We start from the raw sequence: 17,709 nt of genomic DNA, 5'->3' as shown, positions 1-17,709 counted from the left end.
GACTGAAGAATTAGGATTTTCATTGCATGTTTAACCTCTAATTAAACCCACGCAAACGTAGAGAGAACATGCAAACTCCACACAGAAACGCCAACTGACCCTCTGTGTTTCTAAAATATTGAAAGCATTTAACACTAAACTATTAAACAAATTATTCAATTATTATTTGTTTTCTTAGTCTGTGTTTCTAAAATATAGAGGACATTTAAGACTAAATTATTAAATCAATTATTCAATTACTCTTTGTTATCTTAGTCTGCATTTCTAAAGTATTGAAGACATTTAAGACAAAATTATTCAATTATTCAATTATTCAATTCAATTATTCAACTATTATTTGTTATTTTAGTCTGCGTTTCTAAAATATTGAAAACATTTAACATTAAATTATTCAATTATTCTTTGTTTTCTTAGTCTGCGTTTCTAAAATATTGAAAACATTTAACACTAAATTATTTAATTATTATTTGTTATCTTAGTCTGTGTTTCTAAAATATTGAAGACATTTAACACTAAATTATTAAATCAATTATTCAATTACTCTTTGTTATCTTAGTCTGCATTTCTAAAGTATTGAAGACATTTAAGACAAAATTATTAAATAAATTATTCTATTATTTATCTTAGTCTGTGTTTCTAAAATATTGAGGACATTTAACACAAAATTATTAAATCAATTATTCAATTATTATTTGTTATCTTAGTGTGCGTTTCTAAAATATTGAGGACATTTAAGACTAAACTATTAAATCAACTAATCAACTATTATTTGTTATCTTAGTCTGTGTTTCTAAAATATTGAAGACATTTAACACTAAATTATTAAATCAATTATTATTCGTTATCTTAGTCTGTGTTTCTAAAATATTATAGACATTTAACACTAAATTATTAAATCAATTATTATTCGTTATCTTAGTCTGTGTTTCTAAAATATTGAAGACATTTAACACTAAATTATTAAATCAATTATTCAATTATTATTTGTTATCTTAGTGTGCGTTTCTAAAATATTGAGGACATTTAAGACTAAACTATTAAATCAATAAATCAACTATTATTTGTTATCTTAGTCTGTGTTTCTAAAATATTGAAGACATTTAAGACTAAATTATTAAATCAATTATTCAATTATTATTTGTTATCTTAGTGTGCGTTTCTAAAATATTGAGGACATTTAAGACTAAACTATTAAATCAATTAATCAACTATTATTTGTTATCTTAGTCTGTGTTTCTAAAATATTGAAGACATTTAACACTAAATTATTAAATCAATTATTCGATTATTATTTGTTATATTAGTCTGTTTCTTAAATATTGAACACATTTAAGACTAAACTATTAAACAAATTATTCAATTATTATTTATTATCTTATTTTGTATGTGTTAGTTTTGACAGGATTTTTGAGACTAAATTATTTAATAAAGTATTATTTGTTATCATAGTTCTAAAATATTGAGGATATTAAGCACTAAATTATTAAATCAATTATTCGATTATTATTTGTTATATTAGTCTGCGTTTCTGAAATATTGAGGACATTTGAGACTAAATTATTAAATCAATTATTCAATTATTTGTTATCTTAGTCTGTATATCTCAAATATTGACCAGGACGTTTAAGACTAAATGATTAAATAAATTATTTAATTGTTATTTGCTCAGTCTGTGTGTCTCAAAAAACTGGCCAGGACATACAAGACTACATTATTAAATAAATAGTTTGATTATTAGTCTGTGTGCATCACTGCCATTCTCCAAAATGTAAAGTAGAATAAATCAACATTTGATGTTGTATTGTTAATAATACACATTGACTATTAATCAGCAAATGTAGAAGCTGGGTTCAGCTTGTCTTCAAAATGTAAAAACAAGGCTTTAACACCGTTAGACATCCAAGGTTATGCATTTAAGTTTGCTACAGTAAATATACACGGACACGACTGATACTTCATTGTATTCTAAAATAGTATTTGTATGGAGTAAGGTCCTGTCTGCAGTTCTATAAATGACCACATGGTAGAACTAGAGTACTTTAAAGTGTTCTCATTTAAAGGGACAACTCACCCCAAAATGAAAATGCAGTCATTATTTACTCACCCTTCACTTAGTCCATGCATAAAAGTTTCTTTCTTCTGTCAAACACACAAGAAGATATTTTGAAGAATGTTGGAATCTGGACATTATTGACTTCCATAGTACCCCCCAACCTCTCCCTACAACAGGAGTGTCAAACTCTGATCCTGGAGAGCTCTGCATAGTTTAGTTCCAACCCTGCTTCAACACACTTACCTGCTGGTTTCAAACACGCCTGAATGACTCAATTAGTTTGATCAGGTGTGTTTAATTAGGGTTGGAACTTAACAGACCTGCAGTCCTTCAGGAACTGAGATTGACACCTTTGCCCTACAGTGATTGTCAATGACTGCTGATTTTTTCAACATTCTTCAAAATATCTTCTTTTGAGTTCAACTGAAGAAAGAACACATTAAGATTTGGAACCACCTGAGTGTGAGTAAATGGTGATTAAAATGACATTTTTGCGTGAGCGTTCTCTTTAATTGACTATTTTCTTATTACAGCCACACTGTAAAACCCAATAAGTTAAAGTAACTCAAACCATTTGAGGAAACCGATTGCAACAAACTATTTAAGTTCAAAAACTAATCCCAATGAGTACTTTGAACTTAATCCATTTGAGTAAACGAAACAATTTGGGCACAGTAAAACCCAATAAATGAAGAGAACTCAAACCAACTGAGAACTGTAAAACCCAATAAGGAAAACCGATTGCTACAAACCATTTAAGTTAAAAACTAATTTATATGAGTACTGTGAACTTACTCCATTTCAGGTGAAGTAATGAGGTATTTAATTAACTCATTCAATGGAATTAACCTTCAACACTGAATTCAAAACTCTCTTCAAATGAGTAGAATGAACTTTTAGTCACTTTTGAGTTAACGACACTCATTTCATTTGATAAAGTTGACAGTTGGGTTTTACAGTGCATGTTTTATTAAGTCAATGTTCTTTCGGATCTATTTTAACGATCAAGGCGCAAAGTCTGAAGCGCAGGATGCAAAAGCATTAATCCGAATCCACTTTAGCTATTTTAAGGATGGAAAAATACACTGCAGCGCATGGTCTAACAGGGTTGAGCTTATTCTCTTAATGAGTTTTGGGTGTGTTTTGAGAATAAACCGGAGTCTCATCTCCCATTCCCTTTAAGAGTCAGTTGTGTCATGCCATGGCGCATTTGCTATTTACATGGCGGACTTTGTTAGTGGAAAAACTGAACGCTTCACTAGCGAGAAAACAGTCAAACAGAGCATCTGCAGCACGACAATGAGAGAATGAGCCTCCTCCAATCGGGCTTTCACTTTCACTCTTTCGTGGATAAGGAAACATTGTATGCACAGACATTGAATAGCTTTAAAAATTAATTTCCTTTGTTAAGCGCAAAGATTTGTTTCAAAACTATTTCTAAATTCACTTCTAATTACCAGCAAACGAATATATGAACAATAATAATGAAGTATGGTCAAACAACTGAGTTATATCCAAACACACATGCTGTGCTCCATATGCTCCAAACCTGACAAGTGGTGAAATTCAAGCTTGTTTTTAATAAAACAGATATAAATATGCATTTAATGAATACTACTACTAGTAATAATAACATTATACAAATCAAGTTGTCATGAATAAACTATAAAAAGCCTAGGCCCCCCATGCAGTGGTTTTTATATTAATGTAGAAAGTAATATTTTTAAAAATATTTTAATCCTTTAATTCTTTTTCATTTGTAAAGATATTTCCGTATTGCTGTACATCCTGCCTGTTGTAAGCAACAAGTAAGCGAGGCGCACAACTAACATGCTCTGCGCTGGACTTTAGACCTGCTTTCATCTGGTCTATTGCACAGTCTATTTTAGTTCCTCAAAATAGCAACGCGCCAACAATGCGCCTTAACACACCTCTTTTCTAGATCGAAACACCCATGAGTCCACATGGATTAGCTACAGGAAAATGATGGTTGCGTTGGTCTGAAAATATCAACACGTCATGGAAACACATCTCGGGCCTTATTGCGCCAGGTGTATGATAGGCTCCTTTAAGTTTAATTCAAACCTTATAATGGAGGTCAAAAATACATTTTGCTTGGTATTAACCCCTTATCTGCCTGCTCAACCAAATGGGTGACCATATTTTAACTGTTTTAAATAATGACTAAATAATGATTCCCACTACACAGCATTGTTGGTTTACAAAAAAATCAAACAAACATGATCCTGTTGCACTTCTACACTTGATTTTGGTTTTATTGTAAAAAAAAAGTGTGTTAAATGAGAATCTGAAATATTTGATGGCATACTTCAACAAATAAAGATGATTTAGTATTCAAAAATGTTTTATTTTGATTATGTTTGGTCTTACACTTCATGTTTTCTGATTTTTCATAGTATTTATATTAATTCCGCTACTTTTACCATAAACCGACATATCAACCAAATAGAAATTATGGGATGTAACTAGCAACATTAAGAATTAGAAAATGCAATGCAAGTTTTTCTTTTTTGTTGGTGGGGCAATAAAGGGTTTACACAGCCTTACAATAATTACTATGGAGTTTATTAAGTGGGTTATTTTCAAAAAACAAACACTGTAAATACATTTATTATTACCTTGCATCAATCAAACGGACTAGAATATTTGTTTAAACTTTGTATTAAAATAGTTGAAACCTGATTAATGTATTAAAATATTATTAATGTATTAAAATAAGTTAAAGTAACATAAAACAACCCTAATTCCTCCCTCATTTCCATGTTACAGGCTGAACACTAAAAGGAAACAAAACAATAATTGATTACATTAAATTAAAAACATATATCTTAGTTTTTTATTATTTATACAATTTATTTAAGCAATTATTATTATTTTTTTGAAATTTATTTATTTTTAATTTTGCAGGTTTGGTCCTCCATAGTTCCAAACCCTCATGAGTTCATTTCTGTCTGTGGATATTATGAAGAAAGACTTCAAAGCTGGAAACCTGTCACCACTGACATCCATAATAAGAGAAACAAATACTATAGAAGTCAATGGTTACAGGTTTACAGCTTTCTTCGACGAAAAAAAGTTTGGAAAGAGTTAAGGGTGAGTAAATGATGACAGAATTGTCATTTTTTTAGGGTGAACTATCCCTTTAAACTGAGCTCTGTTGAGGAGCGCTGTCATAATAAAAGTGTCCTGTCTCTTTAAGAGTGGGTTGTCAATGGATGCATGTATATCCAGAGCACGAGTGAGATTGAGTAATGACGCTCGAGCCAGCGCTTCAATTTACCGACAAAACCACCCGAGAAATGACTGAGAAAGCGACAGCCGTTGTTCAGCAGAGTGTATTTCACACTTAAATACATTTAAACAACGGAATAATTCGTTGAACTTTGTCGTAAACACACGGGAGCAACTTGGAGTGAAGTTTTGTTCAGTCTACAGATACCTGGCATTGTCGAGTGAACACCGAGTCTGACAGGTAGGACTGTAAAGACTGTGCGTGTCATAATATATCGTACAATCTTACCATGTCACTGCAGTGTATACGTTTCTCGAGAGCACGGATTTTAAAGACAATTTAAGAATTAAACACTGTCGTCTGTCGTTTCCTCAAATCTCAGTCCTCGCGCTGATTTCAGTGTTTCACCTGCGTGTGTGAAAAGTGAGTGTCGGGAATTTGGCTCCCAAAGGCTTGAAGATTGTCCCTTATACTAATGTTAGGTTAGTAGTTACGTATTTGTGCTTATGTGATTCACTTTTTAATAATACGTTTTTATTTTCTAAATCCTTTCTCTAACCTGTCACTTAGAGGAGTAGCTTTTTTGGATTTGCAGCCTAGAGAAGGATGCTTATAATTTTGAGGATTCAAGAATTACTTTTACTATTATTTTTAACAATATAATATAATATAATATAATATGCTGAATATGTTGGCGGTTCATTCTGCTGTGGTGACCCCAGAATAATAAAGGGACTAAGCCAAAACGAAAATGAATGAGTGAATAATATTATATTATATAATATAATAGTTAACCAACAGTAACCATAGTTTAGCCATAATACTTTTCTTTTCTCCAAACCTTTTGACTGTCACTTGGAGAGGAGTAGCTTATTTGTAGCCTAGAACAAGATGTTTACAATGTTGAGAACTCAAGAAATTACTTTTACTACTATTTCTAACCACATAATATAATATAATATAATATAATATAATATAATATAATATAATATAATATAAGAAGGGCATCCTCTGCGTAAAACATAAGCTGGATAAGTTGGCGGTTCATTCCGCTGTGTTGACCCCAGATTAAGAAAAGGACTAAGCCAAAAATAAAATGAATAATATAATATAATATAATATAATAGAATAGAATAGAATAGAATAGAATAGAATAATTAACCAACAGAAACCAAAGTTTAGCCATAATACATTTGGTTTGTCCAAACCTTTTGACTGTCACTTTGAGAGGAGTAGCTTATTTGTAGCCTAGAAAAAGATGTTCACAATGTTGAGGATTCGAGAAATTACTTTTACTACTATTTCTAACCACATAATATAATATAATATAATATAATATAATATAATATAATATATTATAATATAATATAATATAATATAATTAACCAACACTAACCATAGTTTAGCCATAATACTTTTCTTTTCTACCAACCTTTTGACTCTCACCTTAAGAGGAATAGCTTATTTGGAGCCTTGAAAAGATGTTTACAATGTTAAACCAGTTTTTAAGGATTCAAGCAATTCTTTTTACTATTTCTAACAATATAATATAATATAATATAATATAATATAATATAATATAATATAATATAATATAATTAACCAAAGATCAGCAATGCTTTTGCAACAGTAAACATGCAACAAGTTTAACCATGATGTTTGTAGAAAAGCGTAAGTTAATACAAATAGTCACAAGTGAACAAAAACACACTGTTGTTGTTATACAGTTTTCATAAGTACACACTAAAACAAATCTGGGTTCTGCTAAGTTACTTTAAAAAAAGTAATTACTAATTACATCATTAAAATTGTGTTTAAATTGTTAATTTGATAAAAAAAAAAGTGTAATTTAAATTTAATAGAAAAAAATCAACCCAACTTCATGTTTGTTTATATTTAACTCAATGTTGGGTTAAGAGTGTATGTAAAAATTAAAATCATCATTTAAATATTAAGTTTAAAAAGTGTCATTTAAATGTAATGGAAAAAATAACCCAACTTTGGGTTTGTATAGATTTAACTGAAAGTTGGGTTGTGAGTGTATGTAAAGACTAAAATCATAATTGACTATAATCATTATTTAAATAAATTATGGGTTTAAAATGTGTAATTTAAATTTAAGAGACAAAATCAAAGTAACTTCCAGTTTGTTATATATATATATATATATATATATATATATATATATATATATATATATATATATATATATATATATATATATATATATATTTGACACAGTGTTGGGTTATGACAACCCAGCATCTTTTTAAAGTGTACATAGAGACTAAAATCATAATTTACTTTGTTGCATGATATGGATTTTGCTGGTGTGATATTTCCTGGTCTTGTAGATCATAGATGATCTACTTAATGTCTTTATTATGCGTCTTAATTAATTGATGGCATTAGAAGCAGCTTCATATCATTGTTATTGGCTTTCCTGTCTCCGTCTTTGAAAAAAGAAAGCCTCGCTTGTGATCAGGTCTGAATTACAGTCATGCAGGACAATAGGTTGATTCAGATGCCGAATGCACGGCAGCTTTAGAGCTCAGGGTCACACGTATGACTGCAGCTGTTGCTCTTAACCTTCATTGCAGCAGCATGTACTGTAAGTGTGAGCGTGTTGCGTAATGACTAGCATAAAAAGTGTCATTATTTGTATTATGGCAGCGCAGCATGACTCATTCTGGCCTGCAGGTAGGGGTGTGTGTGCGTTTGTGTGTGTGTGAAGTAGATGATGGTTCCTGCAGACCTTGAATAGTTTGAGTTTGTTTGTCACTTATGTGTTTGTACTGTAGGGTCTTGTTTGGGTGCTGCTTTTCTTACTAGAGCTCAGTGTGTTGTAGATAAAGGCTGGTGTTCAATAAGTGCTGCCCCTAGGCCCTAAATCTCAGTCTGGTGTAGGTGTGATAGTTATCCATGCATGTAAAGGCAAGCCAGGCCGCAAAACCCGCTGCCACTTTTTTCTTTTTTAGCTGGCGAAGAAGAGCTCCAAGGAAGATTTGTTCTATGCCGACACATCAGTGGCCTTATTGACTTTTCTTCTTTTCTTTTCTAGAGCTATACTACCTTGGTGTGGTTAGTTTGGCTTTATTTTATTATTTTTTAGACTGTGCTCTAAATTGGACTCATTTACAATGAGTTTAGATGTAGAAAGCTCTTCTTACTGCCTTACGTAGAGTTGTTTCGATACGATACCATTATTGGAACTACTTGCCAATACACACGATATACACTGTAAAAAAAAAATCCGTAAAATTTACGGTAAAAAAACCGGCAGTTGTGGTTGCCAGTATTTTACCGTTAAAAAGTAAACTACCGTATTTCATTAATTTATAGATGGAATATGTCTGTCTTTTGTGCTACCAACATCTACACATCTTTTGTTACACAGTTAGACACGTTAACACAGCCATATGCTGGTGGTGATGAGAAAGTTACATAATGAACCAATGCTCATCACAACAACTTTTCCCACAAGCAGAGAAGTGTATCAGTGTATAGAAGATGCTCAGTGTCATTCACAAAGCTACTAAACACCAGTATGGTAACACGCATAACATTAAAGTCATGAAATAAACATTGTTTATCAACATTAGATGTAACATAAATCACTAATGTACATCACTGATGGGGAAACAACTAAATAGATCGATAGTAATGTCAACAAAAAGCGTAAAAAGTGATGTGTAATGCAGGGAATGCTAAGTCAATTTACAGTTATTCGCCGTATATTGAGTTAACTAGGTTGTTAACTAGGTTATGGATTTTTACCACAGCATTTTTACATTTTTTTTTTTTACTGTTGAAATCACGGTAATAATTTTGTATATATATATATATATATATATATATATATATATATATATATATATATATATATATATATATATATATATATATATATATTTAAATAAAAAATCATGACGACGAGAGTGAATGAGCGAAAGAACAGATCACGAGAGGCGCAGTGATGGTTCCAAGCATTACAGTTGAATAGGTGAAATAAATAAAGCAGTGAAGATAAATCGAGTGCAAATCTCCCTCTCTCTTTCATCGAGCGATTGTGCTGCTATCAATAGTTGGAGATGAGCAACAAAAGTTAAATAAATAAACTTTATTGTGAAGAATTATTCTTCTATCATTTACAGTGTTTCCAAATTGCAGTGTTAGACATTTTTCTTACCAATTTTTAAATCCGTTTTATCTAATATTTTTTTGTAAAGCTGCTTCTGATTACGACATGTCCACACTAAATGGTTATAAAAGACATATGTAAAGAGTTATATAGTGCATCATCCTTCATTTATTCCCTTAATTAAGGAGAGATCTCCACTTAAGTATCATACTTAGAGGGAAAATGTGCTTTATGCAAAAGCAAAGTTAGAAAACGCTTGAATCATCAGAATCGGTACTCGGTATCGGCTGATCACCATGACAAGGAATCAGTACCTGGTATCAGCTGCAAAAAAACCTGATCAGAGCATCCCTATATATTATTATTAATAATATTTATATAAAAAAGATTGCATATTGAGAAACATGCTTACTGTAATTTTAGCAGCTTCAGGCATGTGAATAAAAGTGGCAATCTTATTGGTCGACAAATTTTTTTAACATGGTGAGTCAAACCTAAAAAGCCTGAGGGTTTTTTTTTTTTTTTTGATGACATTTCCGCCTGTCATTTTGAGCGTTGGTGTGCGTGGCTCACTCACATTTGTTTCCTTTGTTTGGTTTAGTTATGACGCATTAAAATTGCCTATAAGCATGAGTAAAAATCGTCCCAATGTGCACAGGGGTTAATGTGTGAGAAAGTGATGTAGGCAAAAAGCCACTTAAACTTTGATCAGACAGAAACTAATTTTCAGCTGAGCAATTTCATTCAGATGTCAACCTGTTTGTGTAGTCATGATAAAAAAGTATAATACAGGGAGAACTCTTGATATTATTCCTAGTATTATTTCTATTGGATTGTGCCGTTTAATTCACAGAATTTCTACAAAGTATGTTGCATAGTATAATAAAGAGATGTTTCAATGGACTGCAAACATACAGTACATAAATTCTCTATGAAGTTTTTACCGCAAATGTCACATCCATAATGCTGCAGTTGCTAATATGTGATTTGAAGCGGATTTCTAACCACAAATTGATGTGGCTTTAACCATATTTGTAAAAATATTCATTAAAATCTAATTTAATAAAGGTGCTGTAAGTTTTTGACTCTTCTAAAGCATAAAACATTACCATAATACAGGGATTCTCAACCGGTGGGCCTCAGCGATCCTGCAGGTGGGCGGCGAGATAGCTTAAAATGAACTTATTTTATTATACTATAATTACTTGATTTCAATATTAAATATGAATATGTCATATTAAAATGATTGATGTAATGGCATTTCCCTTTTTCTGTGATTGAATAGGCTAATTCGGACTCGGTGCAAAAACAGCCTCACTGTTAAATACAGACATGTGGTTTAAACTTCCAACCGCTGCGTGTCAACTAGGACTACATTCTCAGTTGTATAAATTAAACTGTCGCGCAAATGTAAAGGTAACGATAATTTTTTTAATAACCAGCTTTGTGTGCCTCACGTCCGCGACCTGAACTGTGTTACACAAGTCAGTTGATTCACAAACTATGCGTGCTCCTTTTGTGCGAACACTTTAAAATATCTGCATAGTTGTCCAAAGTAATGTCTCGCGAGTGTTTTATAATGGACATGCAGTCGTACAGGAGGATCTAGTGAGACTTGGTAGTGTTTTAGTAGTGAACAGTTGTTCACTGTTCCTGTCAGCGAACTCCAATAATATCCAGCTACAAACCAAACCACCTTCAGATCAATGTGTTTCAACTGATTTAAGCGTTTTTTATGGTGTTTTACATTTCTTTGTTTATTTTTAATGGATATGAATACTAGATCAATAGAGGAATAGTAGTCAATCTAATTCAAGGCAGAAACGTTTTTTTGCCATGTCCTGTTGTCCTGTCAGATTTATTTATTGACGCAAAGGCCCAAATACTCTGCAGTTCTAAAGAATAACTGAACTGAAGAATTCAGGAGCTTTGAAATTGTCTGTGCGTTTTTTTAAATTTTTTTTTATGAAAATATAAATTATTATATTTTTTATTATATTTAAATATATATTTATAATGTTTTTTTTTTTTAGTAAAATGATCCAAAAAAGAGAATAATAGAAGGCAAAAGCAATATACTAATAAATATTGCTAATAAATAAAGCTTTAAAATGAGCAATTTTTTTCTAGACATTCAATTTGGGTCTTCAAAACATTTTCAGAGAAGAAGGTGGGCCTCGAAGTGAAAAAGGTTAAGAACCCCTGCCATAATATGTTTGCAGATATTTAAGAAACATGTTAAGTAAGCATTCTTGTTTATCTAAAAAACAATGCTGAAGTCAGATATTCTGATTTGAAAATGTGTGTTACAGGCTGGAACAGCTGTCTTTGTTTTGGTCATTTAACCTGCCCAATGTCAGTTATATTTCAGCACCCCGGGTAGGCCTGTCGTGATAGTCGATATATTGACTTATCACGCAATATATGAAAATGAGGGTGGTTAATTATGGAGGTGGGATAAATTTAAGATGATGATGATGATGATGATTAGGCTACATAATAAAACAAGCTTTTTGTTGAACGCGCTACATTCTCCTTTATGTGGAAGGCGGGGCTTATGCAGCATCCCCACGCACACACACACAGACAGAGTGCGTGCGAGAGAGAGCAGAAAGTGGAGGTGAAAAAGACAAGACGTGTACCCACTGACTTATGTTTAGAAACTACAGTCAGTTAGGATAAACAAGTTGCGATGGACTTTGCTTTAAAACCACAGTCTTCAGCTCTGATGTGGGAACATTTTGGGCTTTAAGCCAAATGAGAAAGGAGAGTCCGCTTATGTGAACGAGCCGATATGTAGAATTTGTTTCAGAACAGTGCCAACGAAAAAAGGTGACACAACTTGCCTTGAATCACACCTAAAACATAACCACCCTACCCATTTCTTCAACGTGGAAATTAGGGATGCTCAAAATAACTGAATAACCGTTAACCAAAAGGGTGCATTTGTAACCGGTTAATGGTATCAGTTTAACGATTAAAAAAAGCATTTTATATTTTTTTTAGGTTTGGCTGCATAAGGGGCCGATTACAGTGAACACACTTTTTGCGTTTTTTTATTAGTTATATAAGTTCTAAAGCAATAACATCATTTATCGCAATAAATTTGGGTGTAATATATCGGCCAGCAAAAAATAGATGTCGTGACAGTCCTAACCCTGGATTGCCTTGGTGGAAAACAATGCATTTAATTAACTTAGTCAGGAAGGCTCTCGAAGTGTACATTCGGGACCGAAATGCGACCTCCAGTGTACAGACTTCAAAGTTAGATGCAGATTCAGAGTTGCACATGGTGGTTATTAATTAGCAAATATTATAAATATTACAAACGTTAACATTAGATGAGCACATTACATTGTAACTTGTGTCCTAATGGCACGTTACATGAGGAGATTTGCAGTGATAAGCAAGACACGACAGAAATTTAAACACAGCCATTCAGAAGCACAGAATAGTGCACTTACTGCACCTTAACCAAACGGTAAGGTTTATGATCTAATAAATATGTATTAAACCTCTTTACCATTACTAAATGCACATGCTGAATCACTGATATGTGTTGGTTTGCACTGAGTCACAGATCTAAAGTTCAATGTCAAGCGGTTTATTTTATTTCAAGATCTGAGATCTGTTGCTGCTTTCAGTAGTATGGCAATAAATGTCACGTGAAATGACAGTCAAACTCACATTATTAACACTGAGTAAAGCACATGAGGTATACCTGAGGTCATCATTGTCAGTTTATCCTGTTGTTCATCTGTGAGAAATAGAAGTTTCTAAATTATAATAGTCAGGTGTTGGTTAAGACAAAAACTCCTTATAATATGGAAAACAGTGTTTCCTCTAAGGTTTTTTTCAGCTGTGGTGGCAGACACTATTGGGCATTTTACACAGATCTACCAACTACATGTGGTGTTATTTCATTGACAAATCTCGTGAGCGCAGTATTAAGTCGAGACGCATTCATGTAATAGCCTACGACCATGTCAATCTCTGTGCTCGAGCACCGATTTCGTCACTTCCTACACAAAACTTCTTGCGTGCCCTCATATACACTGCTCAAGTGCAGATTTTCTTGTGCGCTCTTAAATAAACGCTGCTGAAGTGTAATTTAGCGTGTTTATGTAACGAGTATGTCTCCGACATTTACTAGATTTGCTAGGAATGTTTATGAATGTCTCCAATAGACCTACAGAGCGTCATTAATGCGTCCTGAAGTAAAGTGAAACGGTTATAAACTCCAGCAAGATAAAGTCATTGTATGCAGAGTCACAGACCTTTATCTATAAATAAAATATAATTATGGAAGCTGTGTTTACCATGACTGAAAGCTTCGTCATGTTTGCTGGCCTCATGGATCATGCACCTGTCAGTCAGTCAGTCAGCACGTTACCTTAAAGAGTTAAACAAATAACGCAGTACTACGATTACAGAAAAGTTAGCGCTGTCATAATTTACTTACTTTTTATTACGTTTTGGTGACATTATTACCCCTCTTTAAAAAAAATGGCTGAATGTTTTGAATGAGAAGCTGTAATGTAGGCGTGGCAGGATGAATTTTGGTGTGGCGCCCCGCCACGAACGAATGAATGAATCGGAAACCATGAAAAATATTCCTTCTATCACATGCCGTCACTTTTATTTAGGACATGAATTAAATCAGCCTTTAGTTGTTTAGCTGTTGGTGTCATCAATCTGGCAACCTGCGCTTGCATGTGTTTTGAACCAGGAGTGCAATATCTAGTTCAACCACTGAGTGTCAAAGTTATAAACTGCACCTTTAACTTAATTAAATGTATTATTTTCCTTTCTTTTGTTTAAATATAATTGTATTCCAGGCGACGCAGTGGCGCAGTAGGTAGTGTTGTCGCCTCACAGTAAGAAAGTCGCTGGTTCGAGCCTCGGCCGGGTCAGTTCGGTGTGGAGTTTGCAAGTTCTCCCTGTGTTTCCTCCGGGTGCTCCGGTTTCCCCCACAGTCCAAACAACATGCGGTACAGGTGAATTGGGTAGGCAAAATTGTCCATAGTGTATGAGTGTGAATAAGTGTGAATGAGTGTGCATGATTGTTTCCCAGAGATGGGTTGCAGCTGGAAGCGCATCCGCTGCAAAAAACGTGCTGGATAAGTTGGCGGTTCATTTCGCTGTGGCAACTCCGGATTAATAAAGGGACTAAGCCGAAAAGAAAATGAAAGAATGAATAATTGTATTCTTGTGAAATATGCTCAAAATCAGATTTGGATGACACTAAGGCTAAACAAGCAAAAGCATCAATCAGCTTCAACCGAGGAGTGACTCCATCATAATTTGAACATGTATAGAGACAGGCCCATTAAAGAGGACTGAAATTCTGAGAAAAGAAAACAACGCCATCCCTGTACTGTCAGTAGATCTGCTGACTCAGGTGACAGCTTTCCTTTTCGACAGGCGCTGTGAGCCCTGGATTACCTCCGCTGGCTGTGTGCCTGAAGTTAACAGAAGCATCCCTTCACCACTTAGAAATGTGGCCAAATGCCAGTCTTCTCAATGGGAGGCAGAACTGGTAACACTTTCTGATGAGAGATCACAGAATAAAGCTCTTGCATGAGTTGCTTTGTCTGCTGAAAATCCTATTCAGCCCTTCAGCCTTTTTATGCAGGCACTTACACAGAAGCATTTAGACCAGTCGATTTAACAGCGCTTGCTGCTCATTGATTTGTGCACAGAATCAAATTCAGATCAATGCTTAATTGGATTTTCCTATGTCGGTTGGATGAGTGTGGCTTCTGTAGACAGTTTAGAAATGAATAGCGATTACAATAAGATATGGGGTAAACATTGCCCTGTTAAAATAAATCTGCTGCACCTATCACGGTTAATGTGAAATGATCTGAAACATTAAAGTCTAACAAACTTGCAAAAAAAGAAATCAGAAATGGGGCAATCACTTTTTCACATGACTATGTCGTGATTTTTTTTTGGTCTTATTACCTAGCCCTACAATGGGGGAAATAAGTATTGAACATGTCACCATTTCTAAACGTGTTGTTGACATGAAATTTTTACTGGATGTCCATAACAACCAAAGAAATGCATATATGCAAAGGAAACAATATAAATTAGTTTTCAAATGAAGTTACAAATGTGTAATAAAACGAAATCACAAAGGAAAAAAGTATTGAACACATGAAGAAAGGAAGGTGTAGAAAGGCAGTGAAAGCCCAGACAGCACCTGAAATCTCTCAGTAATTCTTTAGCAACCCTCTGCCCTTCGTCAGTGTAAATGACATTAGTTGCTTCAGTACAACATCTACATTAGCAGGATGATGAAGATGAAACCAGAGTGGACATTTCAGCATTTCAACAATGATCCAAAACACAGTCAAGGAAACTCTTATGCTTTCAGAGAAAGAAAATCAAGCTGTAGAATGGCCCACCCAATCACCTGAACCGAATCCAATAGAATCCACAGAACCATCAAGATTTTTACACTCTGTTGAAGTCTGTAAAAACGCACACCTGAGCAATGCATGACTTCATTCTCCATATGAGAGGCGTCTTTAAGCTGTCATCATTAAAAAAGCCTTTTATATAAAGTATTAAATACGATTCAGTAGTTCAGCACTTTCTCCTCGTGTCATTTTATTAATACACATAATAATTTGTGTAGACTTTTTTTGTTTTGTTTTATTTTTATGCTTGTATTTTTTGGGTTTTTACCAAAATCTGGTCCCAGAAAAAAAAAAAAAAAAAACATGACATGTTGAATACTCCCCCCCCCCCCCACCGTATGTCAGTGTACATTTGTTACTCTAGTAAGGAGCTTAGGAGAGCGGTTCTCTTCCCTCATAAAGATGACTTCAGCTCTTCACAGAGAAGAATTACTCAGCACAACTCCTTATGATTCAGCAGGTGTGTAATGTTTATATATTTATATATCCAAAAGAAGCTGATTTATTTCGTGGTCCCCCCACGCCGACCCAGTGCAGTCAGGCCTGTGCTTTACCACCTATTGTTCTCTGGGTACACTTACAAAATCCCGCATTCATTCTGTGTTTGCTTATAGGCCTGACGTTCATTTTTCAGATACATGAGCTCCATGTCAACCAGCTCCCTGCCTGTGTCTCCTTATTTGTCCGCACTTCCTATCAAAAGATTCAAGCTTTGTGTTGACCATTGTGACAGAATTCATGACTTCCTGTAATTCTTTCTTTTTAGTTTTGTTTCTGTGTTGGTTTTCTGTTTAATGTTATTTAAATGCCATTTAAAAGTGTTAGTATGTGGGTTCACGTGTAATTCTGTGCCAGAACAGCGTACTGGTATAGTATTATGACACCTTATCCGGTTTAAAATCTTCCAAAATTTAAGACAGTGCAGCAATTCAGGCTATGCTAAATGAATCATAAAAGTTAATGGGAGATTCGTTAAATTGGTCAATGGCGTGTAATCATGAACACAAAAAAACTTAAGGAAAAACTTTTTAAAATACTGTTTAGATCTATATACAGAGTGTGCACGGGGTCTTAAAAGTATTAAAAGTTGATAAATCAATGATGAGAAAATTAAGGCCCTTAAAAGGTATTAAAAAGTCTTAATCATGCTTTTATGAGGTCATAAAATTTAGTTCAGTCGTTGTCCAAAATGTTTGACTCCAAAAAAAAAGCATAAATATATTTATTGTCCTCCTAATATTAAAAACGGCATGCTTGATCCACATGTTGGCATGGGTTTCCTCCAGGTCCTCCGGTATCCTCCACAGTCCAGTGGGAATAGGTTGATTGGGTTAACAAAATTTGCCGTAGTGTATGGGTGCTTCCCAGTACTGGACTGAGGCTGGAAGGGCATCCGCTGCATAAAACATATGCTGGAATAGTTGGCGGTTCATTCCTCTGTGGTGATTCCTGATAAATAAGGAACTAACCTGAAGAAAAATGAATGAATGAAATATAGTTTTACATGTATTTCTGTAACACAACCGCCTTTTATACACTCTTTTGCTTTAACTAAATATTAACTTTAATATTTTTAGTCAGTTTGATTAATGTAAGTTGAGACGACTAGAAAAGTTCACTTGATTCCACAAAAAAATTGATTTTTTTTTTTTTTTTTTTTTTTTTTTTTTACTTTCAACAGTTCATTACAACAAAGATGCCAGTCTTTCTGATCAATGTTCATTCAAGTCAGCGAGGTCTTAAAGTATTAAAAGTTGCTAAATCAATTATGAGAATTAAGAGCTTCTTACTGCTAAAATGCAGTAAAAAAAATGAACTGAAAAGATATCAACTT

The sequence above is a fragment of the Danio aesculapii genome, chromosome 2 (genome assembly GCF_903798145.1).
Source record: "Danio aesculapii chromosome 2, fDanAes4.1, whole genome shotgun sequence".
NCBI classification, from domain to species: Eukaryota; Metazoa; Chordata; class Actinopteri; order Cypriniformes; family Danionidae; genus Danio; species Danio aesculapii.
Note: the sequence above shows the minus strand (reverse complement) of the source record.